At 39.3% G+C, this 15,608-nt stretch overlaps 1 long non-coding RNA gene across 1 annotated transcript in view; it reads left to right on the top strand.

Annotated features, from left to right (window-relative positions):
• Nucleotides 1-1,201: 1,201 nt before the first annotated feature.
• Nucleotides 1,202-15,608, top strand: part of LOC308611274 — a 39,958-nt gene continuing 25,551 nt past the window's right edge. Inside the window, exon 1 of the long non-coding RNA XR_014014821.1 lies at nt 1,202-1,323. This is a non-coding gene — a long non-coding RNA (uncharacterized lncRNA). The remainder of the gene's footprint in view (nt 1,324-15,608) is intronic.

Below are 15,608 nucleotides of genomic sequence, written 5' to 3'. Positions count from 1 at the left end.
GGATCTTTGAAGAAGGAAGCCAATATAGAGAAAACCAGACCCAAGGAATGGAGAAAGAAATTCTTATGTCCCTTTAAAAAGCCTGATCCGGGCTTCCCTGGTGGTGCAGTGGTTGAGAGTCTGCCTGCCGATGCAGGGGACATGGGTTCATGCCCCGGTCCGGGAGGATTCCACATGCCGCGGAGCGGCTGGGCCCGTGAGCCATGGCCGCTGAGCCCGTGCGTCCGGAGCCTGTGCTCCGCAACGGGAGAGGCCACAACAGTGAGAGGCCCGCGTAGCAAAAAAACAGAAAACAAAAAAGCCTGATCCAACTGTGTCTGAAGCTGATATCAGGCTACACGTGTACCTTAGAACATACACAATTTCTGTCCTTCACTAAAAAGGACTACTGATTAAAATGCTCACATGTGCAAAGATTCTGAAAAATACAAATTTCTGGTTTCCAAGGGTTTACAATAGATCAGAAAGAATAAAATAGAATCATATCAAGTTAGCATTACTCTTCAAAAGTATGCTATTTTTTCTCTCTATCCCTGAAATTATTCAGGATTGTTTGCATATATTCCTTTCTTCAAAGATAGATTGCAGAGAAGAGAGCCTGGTCTTCTATTCACCTCCTTTTTCTTAATATCTAGCAAAGTGCTTGTACATGGAAAATAGTCAATAAATTTTTATTGAATTTATCTGAAAAGACAACTAATGGTACTCAGGGATTTATGGTAAATGCCAAATGAGTAGTTTAGATCATGACATCCTATTTTATGTTAAATCACATTTTTTGTCCTCTGGGCCAGGTCTTCATTCAGATTGCTACCACTAGATAATTTGTGTTTTGTTTTGCTTTCTTGAGCAAAGCCATGGCTCAATACTAGACAGAGGCAGCTTTGTGGGGATAGAAGAAGGGGAATTGAGAAAGCCTCCAGGGATTTATGTTTTACAAGGAATATGCTCCATTATCAAAATAATGTTAAATTATCTTGTTCACTTAACTTTAAATTGATAAACCATAAAATTTTAATGAGGAAAAGAGAGGAAGATTCACTCCCAATAATCAAAAGTATATGCAATAATAACATCTTGATCATAATCATTGTTTTTGACCTTTCCTAGCTCAAATAACTCAGCCACTTTTACATAGTGGCAGTGTAGAACCATTTTGTCACTAGTTAATTAGAACCAAATGCCCTGACAAGGTCTGATTCTTTCTTTATTCTCAGACCTGTGAATCTTTTTTCTTCCCGGACCAAACTAAAGTGAACTTCGTTCCTGTCTGATATTTATCCAGCTTCAAAAGTGGAAGCACCTGAAGGTACTTTGTTCAAGGTAAGTGAACTAGATATCTGCAGTTAATATTTGTTTCTTTTAAATTTTAATCGATACAGGCATGTGTGGTCTTATATGAGGATGCATATAAAACAATGCTCAAAACAATGCTTTTATTACAGTAGCTAAGATTCACAGAAGGAACTGAAAATGCATGAGTGATATTCAACACCTCTATCTTTTTCTCTTGGGTTATGTCATTCTATAGGATGAAATAATGATGGTTAAAGTTTAATTCGTTTCTATGTTTTTTTTAACAACTTTATTGGAGAATAATTGCTTCACAGTGGTGTGCTAGTTTCTGCTCTATAACAAAGTGAATCAGCTATACGTACACATATATCCCCATATCTCCTCCCTCTTGCGTCTCCCTGCCACCCTCCCTTCCCCACCCCTCTAGGTGGTCACAAAGCACTGAGCTGATCTCCCTGTGCTATGCGGCTGCTTCCCACTAGCTATCTATTTGACATTTGATAGTGTATATATGTCCATGCCACACTCTCACTTCACCCAGCTTACCCTTCTCCCTCCCTGTGTCCTCAAGTCCATTCTCTACGTCTGTGTCTTTATTCCTGTCCTGCTCCTAGGTTCTTCAGAACCTTTTTTTTTTTTTTAGATTCCATATATATGTGTTAGCATATGGTATTTGTTTTTCTCTTTCTGACTTACTTCACTCTGTATGACAGACTCTAGGTCCATCCACCTCACTACAAATAACTCAATTTCGTTTCTTTTTATGGCTGAGTAATATTCCATTGTATATATGTGCCACATCTTCTTTATCCACTCATCTGTCGATGGACACTTAGGTCACTTCCATGTCCTGGCTATTGTAAATAGAGCTGCAATGAACATTGTGGTACATGACTCTTTTTGAATTATGGTTTTCTCAGGGTATATGCCCAGTAGTGGGATTGCTGGGCCATATGGTAGTTCTATTTTTCGTTTTATAAGGAATCTCCATACTGTTCTCCATAGTGGCTGTATCAATTTACATTCCCACCAACAGTGCAAGAAGATTCCCTTTTCTCCACACCCTCTCCAGCATTTCTTGTTTCTAGATTGTTTGATGATGGCCCCTCTGACTGGTGTGAGGTGATACGTCATTGTAGTTTTGATTTGCATTTCTCTACTGATTAGTGATGTTGAGCATCCTTTCATGTGTTTGCTAGCAATCTGTATATCTTCTTTGGAGAAATGTCTATTTAGGTCTTCTCATTTTTGGATGGGGTTGTTTTTTTGATATTGAGCTGCATGAGCTGCTTGTAAACTTTGGAGATTAATCCTTTGTCAGTTGCTTCAAATATTTGCAAATATTTTCTCCCATTCTGAGGGTTGTCTTTTCATCTTGTTTATGGTTTCCTTTGCTGTGCAAAAGCTTTTAAGTTTCATTAGGTCTCATTTGTTTATTTTTGTTTTTATTTCCATTTGTCTAGGAGGTGGGTCAGAAAGGTTCTTGCTGTGATTTATGTCATAGAGTGTTCTGCCTAGGTTTTCCTCCCTTTCTATGGTTTTATTAGATAACTAACATCATAGGTTTTTCATGAGACGGACCCCTGAAATAAGTTTGAATTTCAGCACCGCCATTTGTCAGAGCTGTTAATTGTAGACAAGTCACTTACCTTTGCCAGCCTGTTTTCTCATCTGTTCCTCATGGAGTTGCTGTGAGGACCAAGTATTCTAATGTATGTGAGGTCAAAGGACAATGGTAGTAGTAGCAAGAGCTACAGATTAGCTGGAGTAGTAATTCTGTACAAGCTTTCCCTATATCCTCCCTAGGAAACTTGATGTAAAGGCAATTCCATTTTTCCCCAATGTTGAATGGGCCATATGTCTGGCTAGGCCCCCTCTTTCTTCACATTCCGCCTGTGTCCCTCAGGGATGTGTATGCGGTTGAACTGGTATCCTTCCAGGATGGAGGGAAACTGTTCTTCAGTTCAGGGTACACCTCTAGGAAACATGAGAATGACAAATAATAAAAAAGAACCAGCCCCAAATGCTGTCAAATTGTGAGTACAAAACTAATGTTGGTTTTCATGTCGCTGAATTTTTTGTTAAAGGAATTAAATTCTAACAAAACTAGCTTTGGTCAAAGAAGTTGACCCAATTTCATACAAGAAATAAGGATGTTACTGGGAATTGAACAGTTTATTGCTAGAATAATAAAGACGACAAGAGGAAGAATTATGGTCTCTTTTGTTCTCTCTTGAATCCCAGCTAGTAAAGTTGTGCCTGGACTATAAGAGGTGCTCAGTATATAATTATTGAATAAATGAGTGAATGCTGCTAAAAAAAATAACAGGTGGACTTGGGCTGATTTTTAAGCATGATAAGTGTGCCATGTAAAATAAACTAGATAGAAGCAACATAGTTAAGCCAGGAAGCTGAAATTCCTCTTCTCTGAAGATCTCTAAGAGTAGGTACAACTCCCATTTCTCCAAGATCCTGTCAGTTTACCTTTTGAAAAGAGGATAGGCCAGATATATTCTGAGGTTGAAAGGCTCTAGAACTCTCATGGGAAGTTCCATATATGTGTGAAAGGTCTTTCGTCATCTTGGAACTTGGAGAACTTTGCCAGGCACCACAAATATTTATCCACAGTTAGTCTTTTACCCCCAATCATGCCTTAAGACAGATTTTCCTGCTACAGATCCATTTTGCTTCTGACACTCTTTTGTTGCAAGCCACCAGTTACCTGTGTGTGCAGGTGATAATGACCCCAGTGATATTTATTCATAGTTCACTTTTCCTTCACAGAAAGCAGGAAACAGTTCCTCATTAGTATCTGGGCCATATGTAAATAGCTGAATGACATTGTTGCTTTCTGTCCGCAAAGGAGAGAAATTTTGCTCAGGGTTTCACAGATAATACTGATTTTTTTGTGTCCCAGATCATGTTCAGGATATCATCATACATTGTGGTTCTACTTTCCTTTTGAAAATAATGTAGTAGGTCAAAGTACTTATTTCTTTTATGTGAATAATGCTTTATTCATTTAAACTCCTAATATGAAACAAGAATATTTATTAAAAGATTTCATGGAAATTTGGGGGTAGAAAACAGTGCTCGTTTTATAAGCAATTGGAAATCAAATGGTAATTATTTTGAGAAAGAACTTTCTTATTACCATGGTGGGCTACTGACAATTGTTTAGGATAAGCTAACTAATTTAATAATAAGTGACTATATTTGTTGCCCAAATCTCTGAAAATGGACAGGTTTCATGTTAAATGGTCTAATGTATATGAAGCCAAAGCACAATTTTTGTTGTTTTTCTGGTTTGATTACTTAATAGATACAGTACCAGAAACAAACCACAGCCTAGAAGCCCCCATCATAGCTAGAATACATCTCAGGAAGACATAATTGGAAGATAAGTTTGAACCAATGAAACCCACAGAGCAGAAAGATGCCATTACAGATTTAAAGATCATATATCTTATACACTTTAAGATAAAGTTGATGAATCTGAAGGACCCAGATCAGTAAAACCAATTTAGTCACATTGCATATGTAAAGAAAAGACAATGGGTCTAGTGAAACTAAGATGACTAACATAGCAAAAGACTTCAGTGCTCTCTAGTTTGCTTTGAAGGTATAATTTATGAAGATGCTTTAAGGTCATATGTAACACAAATGACAGTATTTCTAGAGATATATTTGTGCTCTGTAGGATTCATGAGTAATAATGCCTGGAGCACTCCAACAAAGGTAGTTGCATGAATTAATGGAGCAATCTGGGCATCAGTCCAATAAAAATGTTGGCTGAATGCTTCCTTGGGGGGAAAAGATGCTGAGAACAGGAGAGTTATAAGCAATTGATGCTGGTTAAATAGAACATCTTCCTTACTCTTTTCAGCTTGCTTCTGAACTAAGTCAGCTGTGTGTCTTTGAGAGAGGAAGAAGAAGACTTTAAGGGGCAAGTTTACTTTAATGCAAAGAGTCAATTTTCAAGTAACGTACTTCTTTTTGGGTAGACTGACCTGAGTATGAAAACCCAGGCTTACTAGCAAGCCCTTAGTTATAAAGTCTCTGCATTTAATGCTGATATCTCAGATTTATGCTGCACACTTCCTATAAGATCAAAGTACAATATGTAATTCTCAATTTCAATGCAACTACATATTTGAATAAATTTATTTTGTGTTGGGAACAGTGGGAAGAAATGGAGTCAGTTAACCAGGTCTAATAGGAAGAGTTCCCTTCTCTCTTGGCTTGAGGTCTTCCATGGGGACATAAAGAAATAAAAACTCTAGGCTCATAAGAACTTCTGTGTCCCACTTGCCAATCAAAAATAGAAGGCAACTGGTTGTCTTTAAGTGATTGGTAGTGGGCATGGAAGAAAAGAGCATGCTGTGGAATAGCTGGGCTGGGTGGAGTGTCACATGCTTTTTAGAATTGGTCTGAAGGTCAATCTCTCCATTTATAGCCATGGAATGGATGGAGACCAAATTCAGTGTCAGAATGTTTGAGATCCATCCTTATTCTATAACTTTCTAGCCATGTTACTCAGGGCAGGTGGCTTAACTTCTCTGAGGAGAAGTTTAACTTTTTAAATTTACACAATTGGAAAAATAAAACTCTCCTCTGTGTCTTACAATCATTTCCTGAGACGCTATTGAAATAATGTATGCAGATGTGTTTTGCTGGTTGAGGAGAACTATGCCATTGTGAAGTGTGGACATTATTATTCTGTCTAATGGAAAGCTCCCTGAGGGTTTATACCGTTCATAAACCTCTTCCAGCTGCCTACTTTATTTCCCAAGCCCTCCTCCTTTGGCTCTTCTTGTTGTTCTAATTACATCCAGGAGGACAACTCCATTAGGAATTAATGAGCTTGAGTACCTTCATTTGCCATCTGCTCCCCTCCCCCTTTTAACAAATGAAGGTGTGTCTCAGCCTCAAGACCTTATGTTGACTGTAGCCAGGCAGATGTAGCCAGCGTGATTCAGATGAGAAAGATTCTTTATTCCATGGTACCAAGGTCACATTTGGATTTGGTGCTGCTTTTGGAAGCCAGATGGTGACTGGAAGGTGAGAAGAGCCTCTGTTTAGAGCCCTGCTATGGAACACACTGGCCCCACTGGCATTCATTTATTCAAGCAGGCATTTATTCATTCAATTAACATTTACTGTGTCTGTTATATGCCAGACACTGTGCTAGATGGCAAGGATATAAAGTTGAATGAGACGGACTCTTTTCCTTGAATTGCTCACAGCCTACTGGAGGAGATAAATACATGTATCCAGGTAACTATAGTGCAATATTTGATGTGCTCTAATAGTCCTATAGCACTGAGTCTAGGTTCAGATATAGGGAAAGTTAGAAGAGCTGAATTGCTCTCACAATTGGGGCTTTTCAGAGAAAGGACTGTCTTCTCAGTTGCCTCCATGTCTATTAGCAAAAGGAACTGGTTTGTGGACCAGTAAGTATCTAGCTGATAACCCCCAATTGCACATCTCTCTTTTCCTTTATTCCTATGTCTGCTGTGTCCAGTTTGGGAATCACCTAGGACATAACTGCAATACTGGAAAGATTTGCAAATGTAGAGAATAATAATCTCCCCATCTCTATTTATAATAACTGTGTACCATCTATTGTTTAATGAAGAGGGTGGTAATTAGGGTCCTAATAGATAACAGATGGCACACAAAACTGTTACAAGGGTGTGAGTACAGCCCCATAGGAGGGATTGTGCAGGAATCTGGGGCTAGGAGCAGCTGAGCTGAGACAATCTCTATGTCCAAAGGGAAGAAGAGAGGGATCAGTTTCAGGACCCCAGCAGAAAAAGGACCCCTGGAGAATTGGTCTTCTTGAGAGGTACAGTAACCTTCAGTAAAAGGTCATAGTTAGCCCACTTGGAGGCTATCTAGCAGGGAGAAAGCCAGGGAAACAAATCCCCTGCCTTCACTTTCCTCCTCCCTCCCTCCCTCACATCTCTCTGATGCTCTCCATGGCCCAGACCCAGCTAGAAGTCTCAGGGGCTGGGATCCTGTCAACCTCACCCTTCCAGTTCACCAGAGAAGGGTGGAGAGGGGACCTGGGAGGGCAAACAGAAGATAACCACCCAGGAGAGATCAGGATCCTCACCTGTAACATGACTGTGTAAGAATGTAGACTTGCCTGCCCCCAAAAGTTATGTTAATTATGTATATATGCGTATATATATGTGTGTGTGTGTGTGTATATATATATAACATAACTTTTTATGCACATTTTATTATGCCTATATATACACATATATATGCACATATATACATGTGTGTTTTCTTAAAATAATAGCACACAAGTTCTGTACAGTAAGTCCCCTACATACAGACCTTCAAGTTGTGAACTTTCAAAGATGCAAACATGCATTCGCATGTCCAATCACGTAAGTTCAAGTGTCTGGGGTAAATTGTCACGTGCATGCATCTTCTACGAGTGGTTGTGCTTTTGTGTAGTTTACAGAACTGTATAGAGGACAGTAGTACAGTATCTTTATTTCAAGCCCAGGCTGTCCAGAAGCAAGCGTAAAAGCATAGGTAAAGTAGCTGGTACTACTGTACTTTTCAGAGTACTGTACTGTAAGATTAAAAATGTTTTCTTTATTTTTTCTGTTTGTTTTGTATGTATTATTTGTGTGAAAAGTATTATAAACCTATTTCAGTCCCGTACTATATAGCCGAGTTGTTAGTTGGGTACCTAGGCTAACTTTGTTGGATTTGCAAACAATTTGGACTTAAGGAACGCGTTCTCGGAATGGAACTCATTTGTATGTAGGGGACTTATTGTTTAACTTTCTTACTTGAGATGCTTTACCAAACACTGTTTTTCTTTCCTTTTTTAAAATACTTTCTTAGTTATGGAAAATGTCAAACACACACATACATAATAAATCCCTAGATGCCCATTATTTTGCTTTAGTACTTATCAATTCATGACCAATCTTGTTTCATCATGCTCGCGTCCAATCTTCATAATCCTATGATTTTGAAATACATCCCATGTTTGGCTTTTGTTAGGCCAAAGGCATGTTAAAGCTATTTTTTAAAATGAATCCCCTTTCTCAATCACAAATTAAGCATATATTTTTAAGAGCTGAATCATAGGCAGTAATTAATATATTTTAAAAGGTCAGTCAGCCTCTCTTAACCCTAGATTGTTTTAAAATGATGAATGATTGCAAAACACAATGAATAACATGATTTATATAACTGTTTACTGTGTTATAGTTTAAAAATAGTGGCTTATACCTTTTTTTTACCTCTTTTTCTTTTCATTGTTTGGTAGTTAACTAAATTCCTAAATGACGATTTCTTCCGTTTTATTTATCCCCCACCCCTACATTGGGAACCTATCATGGGGTACCATTCAGTATATAGAACATTGTTCCCCTCTGATTTGTAATGTCCCATCTTCCATATATCAGATTTCAATACATGCATGGGCCTGTGTTGGGCACCTCTTTTTATTCTGTTGGTTTATTATTTTTTAAATCATTGTGCCAACATCATACTTTATAATATACTATAAAGTATCACTTTATAATAATTCTTCATATCTGGCGTTTAGATTCTTTAGACGTATCCTAGCCTTTCTTGGCCCGCTCTTCCATATAAATAGGTTCAGCTTGTCAAACTCCATGGGTAAAAAATCCTATTGGTCTATGGCAGTTGATTTCTAAAATGATCTGAACTACAAAACATATTTGTTGAGAACTTTGAAAGTTTTCTAGAAGTTTATGAACTGAAGGCTTCATGAGGCTTAAGACAAGCAGGAATAAAATATGATTTTCTCTTTGTGCATGTGAAGGCTTGATTAAAAGAAAAAGAATATATTTTTGTAATATTTGTGTGTCAAGCATAGGATCCATATCTTTTTGTTTAATGTAGTTTTCTACTCACTTTAAGATCTTTCTTTGCAATATGGGCTCTCAGTGACTAAAAAGGCAAGGTTGAGAAGAAATGAGAAATGATTGACAGAAGATCTCAAGAGCTCAATGGTCTCAAAAAATATGCACCATGGACCCAAGGGGCAATGCATAGAAGGAATATATTAATTGGCTGGTGATTTGAAGATATTAATGATGAAGACCATGGCTGCAATACAGCTGAGTCACCAGTCATTTAAAAATGTAGGATCTGAATGCTTAGGAATTGTATTAGTTATCTGTTTGCTGAGTAACAAATGAGTGGCTTAAAACAACCCAGGTTTTATGGGTCCAGAGTCCAGGCACTGGGTCCTCTGCTTGGGGTCTCACCAGGCTCTGATAAAAGTGTTGGGTGGACCACATTTTCATGTGGACATCAGCCTGGGGGGAATGCACTTGCATGCTCATTCAGGTCGTTGGCAGAATTCATATCCTGGTTGCTCCAAGACTGGGGTCCCCAGCTTTTTGCTGATTGTCACTGGAGGCCACCCCAGATCCTAGAGGCAATGCAGTTCCTCCCTGTGGGCTTCTTCGGTGTGGCTGCTTGCTTCAGCCAGCAAGGAGGGTCTCTGGCCTGTAGAAGGCCCGGTGCCTCTTTTATGAGCTTTCACCTAATTAAGGCCACACAGGATAATCTCCTTTTTGATTTACCCTTTTGACTTGGGACCTTTATAACATCTGCCAAACCCCTTCACCTTTGCCATACTCAATTGTTTAGAAAAAAGTCACAGGTCCTGTCTATGCTCAGAGGGAGGTGGTGATCATACAAGGTGTCAACACCAGGCGAACAGAGTCATAGGGCCACGCTAGAGGCTCTTTGCATAGGGCTAAAATAAAATGGCAGAAAAATTGTCATCTGTGGTCACAGTTCTGGCCACCTGGTTCTTTGAAAGGAAAGGGCGTTTCTGGAATGAGACCTGCAGAGGCAGAGGTGTTAGGGTGATGTGGGTGCAGCCCGTTTTGCCTTGTGTTTGTGAGAAGCAGAAGGAACACACATTGGCCTCCCCGAGCTTTCAGGGTATCTGTGCTGTAGGGCTTGGGAGCTTGCTGTGGGCTGTCTCCCCTTCAGAGCAGTAGATGTGGGGACGCAGCCACGTGGCTCTGACGGGCAGGCAACACGGATCTCCTTGCAGTCAGCAGCCCAGGAAAGAGTTAAGCCTTGGCTTTTGTTCCTGAGCTAGGAGATTTTGATTAGATGCTTAATTGCTATTGGAACCTCGTGTGTAGGGTACACGCTTAGCGACCTGAGACAGTCAGAGACCGAATTTAGTACCTACTCTTAGGCCTGCTCCCAAGGACGAGAAGAAAAGGAGTTGTGAGGTACATTGTTGGCACAAACGCTGGGTGAACAATCACCTTCCTGGCCCAGCAGCAGTTTCCTGGTGCAGGTGATTCTGTGGCATTTGGGCTGTACAGCTCCCTTCACCTTTCTGGCCCCAGCCTGCAAAAAAATTCTGGCACAGCAGGGAATTAGTGCCTAATGGCAAGAGAAAAGGAAATTAGCATTTCCTAACAGCTAACCAAACACAAAAGCGTCCCCCAGCCTTGCACGGAACACCTCTGACCATCCATCCCTCTATGGCCAAGCCCTGCACCTTACAATTTGTGCTTAATTATACAGGAAAAGAGAAATCTGTTTCTCTGGGAGAGCCTCTGAGAACCTGTTGGGGAAAGCTTTCAATTTTAATTACAGAAGAAATACTGGCTGAGGCAATGGTGAGAAGGAATTACCTTTCCTTTTCTTCTGATTTTGCAAAACAGCTGGCAGCAGACACTGGCACATAGAAGGTGTGTAGGAAATGTGGGTCCAATAACTGAATAAATATGTGAATGAAAAAACAAGTGTGAAACACTTACACAAGAATATTCTTCTTTCAAAAGAATAATGAAAAATAATTTCATTCAATAAGAGTCATTCTTAGTTACTGATACAGGACTCAGTAGTTCCCATTCAATTTAAAATGTTCCATTTTTTTCTGATACTTAACAAGTCATTAATTGAATGTTGCTCACTTTTAAGGCCAATCTGTGAGACATTATTTATCCTGTCTACTCTAAAGTTCCAGCATCACCTCAGGCGGGGCTTCACCATGTACTGATCATGGGACCTTGGCCTCTCATTGCCTCAGTTTTCTCATTTGTAACATGGGTATAATAATAGGCTTATTTCATAGGCCTATGAGGAGGAAAACCTCATATATATTTGTGTGTGTCTATATATATGTATTTAAACAGTGTCTTAGAATAGTGTCTGGCACATGATAAGCATTACAGAATATTGACTGCTGCTCCTAGTACTGTTATTATGAGAACTAGCTGTTGAGAATAATCCTTCATATACTGGTTTATTGCACTCAAGATAAAGGAAACTAATAGAATATTAGAAATCAGATTAAACACAGAAAGCCAGTAAAATATACCAAGACAGAAGATGATGAGAGTGTAAAAGCATAGAAGAAAAAAAACGGGTTTTGTTTTTCTTTTTCTTTTTTAAAGAAGGAAAGAGCCTAGAAATAGGACAAAAACTATTCGTTGGCTATACTGACATGGAGATCGCTGGTGACCTTCATAAGTAAAATTTCAGGACAGTGGACAAAGAGATTACGGTGAGAGAAGTCAGATGGATGTAACTTATAGAGTAAATGGGACGTGAGGAAATGGAAACAATATATGAAGATAACAATTTTGAAAAGTTCAGACATGAATTGGCTAAAGAAGATATGCAGGGATTAGGGGAGGAGGGAGGCTTTCATGTTGGACGTATAGTTTTTAACATTTTAAGTTGGAGTTACTAGTCTAGAATGAGGTTGAATTTTGGCAAGAATCATTCATAAGGAGTAGATGGGCTGTAGAAAATGCAGTGCTGTGAACTACTTGAGAAGATGAGAGAAAATGAAATGCTATCTGTAGTGCACATGGACTTTTAACTTTAACTCCTGTAGTAAAAGGGAATACAAAGATCAGTGCAAATGCTAATGGATTAATGGATTTGGCAGTGGACTATTATGCATACCATAATGTCCTTTTTCTATTCCAGGATTTCATCCAAAACATCACATTACCTTTAGTTGCCATGTTTCCTTAGGCTCCTCTTGGGTTTGATAACTTCTCATAGTTTCCTTGGATGACCTTGACAATTTTGAGTAGTTAGTTTTTTGTAGGATACCCACTACTAGAATTTGTTTGATGCATTTTTCATGATAATATTGGGATTATGTGTTTTGGGGAGGAAGACCACAGAGTAGAAGGGTCATTCTGTAAGATCACATCAAGTGTACGAAGTATCAATATGCATTATGAATGCTGAGGTTGACCTTGATCACCAGGCTAAGGTAGTGTTTTTCAGGTTTCTCCATCGTAAGATTACTGTTTTCCCATTTTCATGCTGTACTTTTTGGAAGGAAGTCAGTATGCTCAGCCCACAACTAAGGAATAGGGAGTTATGCTTCAGATGGAGTACTACAGAAACTATTTGGAATTCATTTGCACTGGAGATTTATCTATTCTCCTGCATTTATTTATGTATCCAATTATTTATTTATATCAGAAGAACTCATGGATTTTTATTTTATACTTTGGGTTATAATCTAATTCTACTTTAGTTACTTTGTTCCTCAAATTGCTCTAGTCCTGACCCTTGTGAACTCTTTTCAGTTGGCTCTTGTGCCACTCTGAGGTATCCCCATCCTATATATTTTTTTGGAACTTTCTGACACTATAAGATGGTCTTGTCTATAAATCTTGTATATTTACTGCCCCAGTCCTAGAATCAGCTATTTCTTCAAGGATAACTAGGTCTTTTTAGTGGAGAACGGTATTAGACAGGAGGATCTGGGTGTGGGGTGTACTAATTGCTGCTTGGATGTCATTGCTTCTAGATCTTCTCAGCTGACAGAGCAAAGAGATAATATGTGTGTACATGACCCATGTATAGGCACATATCTATAAGTATCTCTCTACATAACCATGTGTATTAAGGTAATATGAAGCAATATTAAGCTAAACATGAACGTATATTGATGTTTCCAACTTTAATCTGTTACCACATAGATCATCTTAGCCTCATCTCTTGCTTATCTTTAAATTTCAACTCCAGCAAAATACTTGACTTTTAGAAGTATGAAAATCAAATTGTAGCAACTTTGGGAAGCCACATCATCTAGCAGAATAATTCTTAAAGGGCAAGGTGTTTATCATCAAATTTTAATTTACAATCAGCAGTACTTTTTAACATCAGTAGGCCTCCAGACCTCTGCTTCCAAGAAGATGAAGTAGCCCATTTCTCCCAGGTTCTCCCACTTAAAACTAAAACCCTGAACATAACAACAAACAAACATAGGAAGACGCTGAAAGGTGGAAATGAGAAGGCAGACTTAACTAGGGACTTTGGGACTTGAGGAATAACATGGTGATGAGTCCCCTGTGTTTCCTGTTGCTTCCCATACATCCTGGAGAGGGTATTACAGGAACCCCCAATCAATAACCACCAACAGAACAACAGACAAAAAAGCTTCCGAAAAAAACACAAAACCCTGTTCCCCCTAGCCAAAGTATGAGGAAAGGGGTTGCTAAAGACAGAAGACCATTTGGGCAATAATATACACACTACTCGAGCCAAGTGCCAGTGGAATATACACACTACTCGAGCCAAGTGCCAGTGGAATATTGCACCCATCCCCTATGTCCTGTCGTTTCAGTTGGGCCAAGGTAGGATTTGATCTTCCACACCACCCCACTCCTGCCCTCCAGAAGAGCCAGCGCTCTGATTCCCCACCAGGGTTGTTTCAGTGTGGTCCAGTGGTGAGCTGAGCCTCCACCCCTTTCCATTAGCAAACAGACTTTAAAAGGTGGTGCTGACAGGCTACTTAACACTGGGCTGTCCTCACACAGTCGTGGGGTCCAATGGTGGGACTTAGCCTCCGTCTCACCCTGACATCAATAAGAATAGGATGTTACAGGTTGGAGGGAGTAGGCACCCCACTAACCCCCAACACATGGTGTCAGTGAGACCCAGTGGGGTGCTGAATCCCCATAACCATCCTGAGGCAGTAAGACAGAATGAGATGGCACAAGCAAAGCTAGTTGGCAGTTCTCTTCCTCTTACCTTGGTGTCAGTGGGGCAAGCACGTAGCTGACCCTCTACCCACACCCGGCATCAACAAGAAGGAATGAAGTGGGAGGAAGGACAGCAAACACTTCACTTCTCCCCTCCCCTGGTGTCAAGAAATCTACTGGGGAGATGAACTTCCACTCCTACTAAAAGGCAACACAATGATATTAATGTTCCCACTTTTTGGGGAAGGTGTCAGAAAGGCCATAGGATAGCTGAACTTCTACTTGATCTGTCTGCAGTGAGGCAATGTAAGTGCCCACTTTTGCTGGGGTATTGTCAGTAGGGCCCAATGGAAATCTGTATGTAACCCCCCAGTCCTCATACTACACCTCAAATAGGATGATTTCCTTCTAAAATGTAATAATAAAATTAAATGGGATGCAGAGTCATATAATAACTCACAATGTTTAGAATACAATGGAAAAATACTCATGACACTAAGAACCAGGAAATCACAGAATAAATGAGAAAAGACAATAAACATACACCAACACTGAGATAAAACATCTATTGAAATGATCAGACAAGGATTTTAAATAAGCTGTCACATAAATGCTTCAATTAGCAATTATGTGTTCCTTGACAGAAATGGGAAAAATAGAAAATGTAAACAAAGAACTAGAAGCTATAACAATAAAAACAAATGAGAACAGTAGAACTGAAAAATACAACAATCAAAAAGCTTTGCTCAAGAGTAGAGTGGAGATTACAAAGCATAGAATCATGAACTTAGAAGAGATCAATACAATCCACCACATGTACAGAGAAAAATAGACTGAGGGATAGAGACGGGAGAAAGAACAGGATCTCAAGAACGTGTAAACAGTAACAAAAGCACTAACATTCATATCATCAAAGTTCCAGAATAAAAACAGAGAGCAAGTAGGACTGACAAAGTATTCAAAGAAATCATGACTAAAAAGTTCCCAATTTTTTAGGACATAAACACAAATTCAAGAATCTGAGCAAACCCAAAGAGGAAAAACGCAAAGATATCCTTGCCAAGACGTGTCATAATTAAACTTCTGAAAAGTAGAGACAAAAAAAATCTCGAACGTGGACAGGCAGAAACGATGCATTACTTATTGAGAAACACCAATTCCAATGACAGCATATTTCTTGTCTAAAACTCTGGAGTCAGAAGCATGGACATAACATTTTTCAAGTGCTAAAAGAAAAGAACGCTCAGCCACAAATTCACACTTTTTATATCCACTTTCTTGTTTGACTTACATTAATGGACTACTAACTCATCTTTC

The sequence above is a fragment of the Mesoplodon bidens genome, assembly GCF_964165515.1.
Source record: "Mesoplodon bidens genome assembly, contig: HAP1_SCAFFOLD_829, whole genome shotgun sequence".
NCBI classification, from domain to species: domain Eukaryota; kingdom Metazoa; phylum Chordata; class Mammalia; order Artiodactyla; family Ziphiidae; genus Mesoplodon; species Mesoplodon bidens.
The sequence above is the reverse complement of the archived record's forward strand: the minus strand, read 5'-3'. Positions and strand labels throughout refer to the sequence as shown.